The following is an 8,177-nucleotide window of genomic DNA, read 5'->3' as shown; positions in this document are numbered from 1 at the left end:
CGTGATGTTATCAAAGGCACTAGCGTCCCATAGCCCATAAACGCCAAATATTGCCTCACTGTGCTAACGGACACGTCCGTCGTACACTCTGTTGTTACGTCACGTTGCATTCCTAGTCTGTCAGCACAGCCGTCGGCCAGTGCGCTGTCCTTGGTGAGAGGTAATGCCTAAATTTGGTATTCTCGGCACACTCTTAACACTGTGGATCTCGAAATACTGAATTCCCTAACGATTTCCGAAATGCAATGTCCCATGCTTCTAGCCCCAGCTACCATTCCGCGTACAGAGTGTGTTAATTCTCATGTTGCTGTCATAATCACGTCGTAAACCTTGCCACATGAGTCACCTGAGTACACATGACAGATCTGTCAACGCACTGCTCTTTTATACCTTACGTACGCCATACTACCGCCGCCTGTATATGTTCAAATCGCTTCCACGACTTTTTTTCATCTCAGTGTATAGCGTGAGTGGTGTATGCAGACTGGCAGTGAGAAATGAATTAGCAATGTAGCTCTAGCCTTTTATGGTATTAAATAACTTCTTTGTAAAGTACTATTGCACACTACGTATATACCAACTGACGTCAGTTTTGAACAGACGGACCTTACATTCAGGAGGATGGAGGCTCCTATCTTCATCTGGTCATCATGATTTAGGTTTTCTATAGAATTTTATTAGACTAAAATAATACCTTTAAACACAGGAATACATGTTACGCCTAGTTTATTAATGTTACAGATTCAGCGCGACCTTAAACTGCTTCTGACAGGATACAGAGTGATCGTAACCCCTTGAGATACACCTGCACCAAAAAAATGAACAGACACTTGTACGAAAATTGTCAACCACTGGTGTTCGTTGCGCTGGCTGCACCGTGGAAGAGTAGGCGAGACAGCAGAGAGACCGATGCGTCGTTCGGAGGCAATTTGTTTGTGAACCGGCCGGTCACTTATCAGCTGCAAGGACAAAGGGCTATTGTCGGCGCGCTCGTCAACACCGTGTCGACACCAAACGGTTCTGATTGACACCGAAACAAGAAGCTGCATTGTGTCGTCTCGAATGACAAAAAGGGAAAAACTGCAGAACCACGTAACTGCCTTATGTAGAAGAAAAATATTTCTTCACAGGCTCAGAAGTGAAGTTTTTCCCTTCGTGCAACATAGCAAACTCTGTTCGTGAAAAATTTTCTAAGTTAAACTTTCTGTTGAACCTAAATTTTCTCCTGATTGTGAATTTAGTTTACAAGTCTAGATTTACTCGGTGAACCATGATAGAATTATCACCTGCAATTGGATATGCTCGTCCTGAAGAAGAAGAAAGTGAAGGTACATTGACGGAAAGTAATCGTAACACCAAGAACGCGCTATGCAACTTCAACGAAAGTTGGTAGGCATGTTTCTACATCTGAAAGATGATGTGTCTTCCAATTTCGCACCAGTCACATGAGACTGGCGTTAATAGCGCCACTATGAGGATGAAAATCCGGTTTGCTTTAAATACACGCTGTCACGGTTTTGAGCGTTAGTTACAATTGGTATTGGACATGGAGAGCTGATGCTAGTCAAGACTGCCTTTAAGGTGACAAAGACACCATTATAAACACCTCACTGAGTGTGAACGACGTCGTGTCAGACAGCTACGAGAAGCTGGATGTTTCTGCTGCCATTCTGCAGTAAGATTTGGCAGGAATATAAGCAATATATATGATTGAAACTTCCAGGCAGATTAAAAGTGTGTGCCGGACCGAGACTCGAACTCGGGACCTTCGCCTTTCGCGGGCAAGTGCTCTACCAATTGAGCTACCCTAGCACGACTCACGAGCCGTCCTCACAGCTTCAATTCTGCCAGTATCTCGTCTCCTGCCTTCCAAAATTTACAGAAGCTCTTCTGCGAACCTGCAGAACTAGCACTCCTGAAAGAAAGGATATTGCGGAAACATGGCTTAGCCACAGCCTGGGGGATGTTTCTAGAATGAGCTTTTCACTCTGCAGCGGAGTGTGCGCTGATATGAAACTTCCTGGTAGATTACAACTGTGTGCACTTGCCCGCGAAATCCGAAGGTCCCAAGATCGAGTCTCAGTCCGGCACACAGATTTAATCTGCCAGGAAGTTTCATATCAGCGCACACTCCGCTGCAGAGTGAAAATCTCATTCTGAAATGTATATGATTGCTGGCATCAGTAGTCACGAGAAGACCGAGCTCGGGACGGCCACATCGCATTACCGAGAGGGAAGACCGTCGTGTTCGCCGTGTGGCTCTGACGCGTCATAGTACATCTGCAGCAGCTATTTGAGCAGCAGTTGACCACAGTGACGCAACGAACTGTTACAAATCGATTACTCCAAGGACAGCTGCAAGCCAGACGTCCTGTAGCGTGCATTCCACTGACATCTAATCACCACCATTTGCAACTTGAGTGTGTGTACGCGTGCCTTTCTTTCGGCTACCCGTCACTGTGGACTGGCTGCCTTAGCAGTCCACATCATTTTTTATATATATAAAATAGAGAAACTTATTTATTGGACGCCCCTCGTAGATACAGAAGCCTTTTGATACCCTGCTTTTCAAATACACTGACAGAAAAATAAATCACAACGCCAAAAAACAGTTACAGCACTGTAATGAAATTCTGTGAATGTATTTGTCTCGGTAACATACTTAAGTGATTAACACTGCAAGATCACAGGTTAAAGTAAGCGCGAGATAAGCCATTGCAGATGTGAAATGCTGGTACATTAATAATAAGTGTAGCCGCCAGGATACTGAATGTGAGCATGCAAACATGGTGCCGGATGTCAGTCTGTTGGATGTGGTTGCATGTGTGTTGCACTTGGTCGGTCAATACAGGAACTGTTAATTCTGTTTGTGGATGAGGCTGAAATTGTCGTCCGACAATGTCCCATATGTGCTCGACTGGAGAGAGATCTGGTTATCGATCAGCCCAAGGCAACGTGTCAACGCTCTGTGAAACATGTTGACTACAACAGCGCAATGTGTGAGAGCATAATCCTGTTGGAAAACACCCCCTGGAATGCTGTTCATGAATGGCCGCACGACAGGTCGAATCAACAACAAAAAATGGTTGAAATGGCTCTGAGCACTATGTGACTTAACATCTGCTTTTCACAATATATATAAATGACCTAGTAGATAGTGTCGGAAGTTCCATGCGGCTTTTCGCGGATGATGCTGTAGTATACAGAGAAGTTGCAGCATTAGAAAATTGTAGCGAAATGCAGGAAGATCTGCAGCGGATAGGCACTTGGTGCAGGGAGTGGCAACTGACCCTTAACATAGAGAAATGTAATGTATTGCGAATACATAGAAAGAAGGATCCTTTATTGTATGATTATATGATAGCGGAACAAACACTGGTAGCAGTTACTTCTGTAAAATATCTGGGAGTATGCGTGCGGAACGATTTGAAGTGGAATGATCATATAAAATTAATTGTTGGTAAGGCGGGTACCAGGTTGAGATTCATTGGGAGAGTACTTAGAAAATGTAGTCCATCAACAAAGGAGGTGGCTTACAAAACACTCGTTCGACCTATACTTGAGTATTGCTCATCAGTGTGGGATCCGTACCAGATCGGTCTGAAGGAGGAGATAGAGAAGATCCAAAGAAGAGCGGCGCATTTCGTCACAGGGTTATTTGGTAACCGTGATAGCGTTACGGAGATGTTTAATAAACTCAAGTGGCAGACTCTGCAAGAGAGGCGCTCTGCATCGCGGTGTAGCTTGCTCGCCAGGTTTCGAGAGGGTGCGTTTCTGGATGAGGTATCGAATATATTGCTTCCCCCTACTTATACCTCCCGAGGATATCACGAATGTAAAATTAGAGAGATTAGAGCGCGCACGGAGGCTTTCAGACAGTCGTTCTTCCCGCGAACCATACGCGACTGGAACAGGAAAGGGAGGTAATGACAGTGGCACGTAAAGTGCCCTCCGCCACACACTGTTGGGTGGCTTGCGGAGTATCAATGTAGATGTAGATGTAGACAGACTACTTAATCATATAATGACGGATTGAGCAAGATAAAAAAATTGACGATGTCGACTGTGTACTTGCAAGTGTAGAGTGACTGACAATGACAAATAATTTGAAATACTGTGAGCTGTGAACGAAATAAAAGAAAGGCTCTTCTTGCCACGGGCCGACAAAGATTCAGATCTGGAAAACACTTGAAAAGAAGGTGGCAGTTTCTACGAAAGTAGCTCCGACGGTTTCTATCAAATGATGTACTTGCCCTATTGTTTGGTAAACTTGCTGCTATATCCTCAAATTACTTTTTTCTAATCAACAAAGGCATCACTTTATTATATCAATCTCTGAAAAATTAGTTCTTGAACACTTTGTAGGCAGGCTCATCAGTTTCCAGAAGTATCAAACATTGACTACATTCACTTTTGAGAAGAGAGAGAAACCACTGTACTGGCCGGTCTGACCATCCTGTAAGCAGGCACGATCTTAAGATGACGCCAGTTCTCACGAAGGTTAACCAAGGTCAATCTTTGTTCACCTCCGTGAAAGGCAAAATGACAGAATCAAATTTTGTCACTGTTAACGATGTTGACTGTCGATTTTGTTCTGCTACTGTTAAAAAATCAAGATTTTTATTCCGACGTTAGAGAGAACTGTATCCCTCAACGTCAAAACTTCCAGTCAAATATAATCTTGCGTATGTCTTAGACGAGGTCATCGATTCAATCTAAACATTACCATGAATACGCTGACAGCTATACAGCACTTTTCTTGACAGTTCGCCTAACCCAGTCAAGTGAGGCGATGCAGTGGTTGAAGACAGTAGCATCGCACTTGGCAGGCTCATGTTCAATTTCCTATCTGGCCATCCAGACTTAGGATTATCTTGGTTTTCCGGAACCGATGAAGAAGAAAGCTAAAGATCTTTCTTGCCTGAGTCGTGCTTGTCTCCAATGATCCCCTCATCGTCGGGGCATTGAACCCAAATGTAAGTCTTTGTTTATTCTTCTTCTTGACTGGTTTGTTTGAATTAAGAAATGAAAAAGACAAGGAAGAAAAATTCCCTACGTCAGAATATAATGGTCTTCTTCAGAATGAAGTTTTACTCTGAGTGGAGTGGGCGCTGATTTGAAACTTGCTGACACATTAAAATTGGGCCAGGACTTTAGCCTGGAATCTTTGACTTTAGCGGAAAACTTCTCTACCGACTGGTCAATTCAAGCACGATTCCACCCTCCACCCCCTCTTCCCATCCCTCCGCGCTCCCATCCCTCGATCTGTGACGACAGGTCATAAGTTGTGCTTGGATAGCTTCGTCGGTAAACTACTTGCAACGGAAGGAGACAATGGTCCCAAGTTCGTATCCCGCTCCGGTACACAGTTGTAATCTCACAGGAAGTCCATAACGGACCTCGTGTTAACTATAACATACTTTGAAACTGGAAATTTCCATCAGATGGTAATGTAACCATGACACCACTGTGATGACAATGACTGAATAATGAACAGAGCACGTGGATGGGAACCATTCCATCACTTTTAACGTTAGTGTATTTTTGAAACGTGCGACAAAAGATTAGGCTTGATTGTGAATCTTTCTCGGAAATACGGAAGTGAACCAAGGTCCAGTCATCTTCAGTACCGCTGTGGGCCATTAATAGGCAATTGTCAGCCAGCCAGGAACCACGTTCATTGACCTTTTATTCTGCCTGATTAATTCTACAGAGGCTACTCATCACAAAAGCTAAATGAAATACGTATACCGTTATAACTACTATATATCTAAGATTCATGGACAGGAAATTCTTGGATAACATTCAAATACTCTTGTTACTTGTACATGACTAATTACTTAAAAGGACAATGAAAAATATGTATTCACATTGCAATCTTCAAAATCCTGAAGTAATCAGGCATAAAATATAGCTAGCGCAAGGTTGTCTGCAACCGGTTCAGAAGCTAGGCTGCAGGTGTAAGAGTCAAAGGTGATGAAACGGAGGTAGCAGCTGAGAAGGAATGGAGTCTGTTGTAGCTAGTCATGATCGTATTTAATCTGTGTATTGAGCAAGCCGCAAAAGAAACTGAGGAGAAATTTGAATGAGAAATTGAAGTTCTGGGAAAGAAAGAAAAATATTTAGATTTACGAAGGACGTTGTAATATTATTAGAGATGGCAAGTTCGGAAGATCAGTTGAATGGAACTGATAGTCTCTTGAAAAACAAAGTTGTAAAATAAACAACAAATGTAAAATAACAGTAATGAGGCTCAGTCAAATTATGTGATGAATATTAAATTAAGAAATCAGAAAGTAAGGCGTGTCTTGTAATTTGGGCAGCAAGATCGCTGACTACGACAGAAGCAAAGAAAATACATAGAAAAAAGATATTAAGGCAATAGCAAGAAAAAGCATTTGTGAAAAACAAAAATTTGATAACACTGAATAGTAATTTAAGTGATAGGTAGCCTTTTCTGAACGTATTTGTTTAAAATGTTGTCCTACATGGAAGTGAAATATGGACGATCAACACTGCAAATATGAAAAGGATAGAAACTTTTGAAATACTTTTTTAAATAAGAATACTGAAATTTAGATGGGTAGAATTGAGATTCGCTGATGACATTGCTATCCTGAGTGAAAGTGATCTGATGAATGGAACGAACAGTCTAGAAAGTACAGAATATGGATTGAGAGTAAATCGAAGAAAGACAAAAGTAATGGGAAGTATCAGAAATGAAAATAGCGAGAAACTTAACATCAGGATTGATGGTCACGAAGTAGATGAAGCTAAGGACTTCTACTATCTAGGCAGCAAAATAACCAATGACAGCCAGAGCAAGGAGGACGTCAAAAGCAGAAAGGGTATTGTTGGCCAAGAGAAGTTGTAACCTCCCCCCTCACTTATCGACCTTAATGACAGTGAAAAATTAAACAGCGTGTACCTAATGGAAATTTGGGAAAAGCAATCGTCACCGAAGTTAATCTATCGGTAAAGAGGGAGGAAAGGGTTACATCTAAATGAAAGGAAAAATGCAAATGAAACTGGTGGAAATTAATTTTGAAAAGGGGTAAAGTTAATAAAGAAAGTAAATGTGCGGCCGTTACGTTAACAATTAACTAGCGGTAATTAGATATTTGAGATTTGGGGGAAATCACGGTCGCCAGTCCTAAGGACAATTACTATAGTAACTGAAAAAGAAAGGTTATTACACATATAATTAACACTAGAAGCGTGGCAACTGAAGGTTGACACGTGTAGTGTGAAAACTGAAAGTTTGTCAGAAGTAATAAATTTCGCTACACTCTGACTTAATTTAGCAAAAGAATTAATAAAACCGGAAAATCGAAAGTTAATTTAGTGACTGAAGTTAATAGTGAGCTTTCTTTCTGAAGCACATCGAAATCCAGTAAAATACGGTTAGTCTTGGACTACCTCAACAATCATTTCAAAAGCTACTTGAATCTACGCAATTTAGAAATAAGAGAATTAACTTTGAACTTGAATTAAATGATTCTGAACAATTAACAATAGTAAAATTTAGTACGTACCAAGCTGAGCTGCAGTCACAGGTAACTAAAATACGGTAACAAAACTCGCACTCTTAATTTGTGCTTGTGCAATCTAAATATTGTAGCCAGCTACTGAACTTTGAAATTAAAGCAGTGAAATCGAATTTCAACGACCCTCGGGTTCATTTCGGAAAAGGAAGGGACCCTGCTTGGCGATGCAATTGGGACAATGAGCAACAAAGGTTCATGCTAAGTTGCTGTAATTTTGCGAGGCAAATGGAACAATTTGAAAAGCTGAGGTCTGCCATACAGTTCTGAAACTTTACGTGCTTTTAGTCTTCCTTGTTGGTTGATTGAAGGTTTGAAGCCGTCGATCGAAGAGGTGGCGACAGTCACTCATTGTCGGCCGTCGCTGTTGCAGAAGCTGGATGTTGGCGCGCCTTCTTCTCGACACGGTCACCAGGCGAAACGGGCTCTTGATGTGCGCCAGCTAATGCTTCCCGTCCGCGACACCATGTCAGAAACTATCATCGCGAGTCGAGCGCAATTATATGCTGCCAAACCCCGAAAGCGCGGCAACTCGCGGGAGCGTCACACAACACCTGCTCCACTCGCTACTCCCGCCAGACTCTCCCTGTTCTGCCCGCGCTTCACGCGGCAGAGTTAACACTACCAAAGATC

The sequence above is a fragment of the Schistocerca americana genome, chromosome 3, assembly GCF_021461395.2.
Source record: "Schistocerca americana isolate TAMUIC-IGC-003095 chromosome 3, iqSchAmer2.1, whole genome shotgun sequence".
Taxonomy (NCBI): Eukaryota; Metazoa; Arthropoda; class Insecta; order Orthoptera; family Acrididae; genus Schistocerca; species Schistocerca americana.
Note: the sequence above shows the minus strand (reverse complement) of the source record.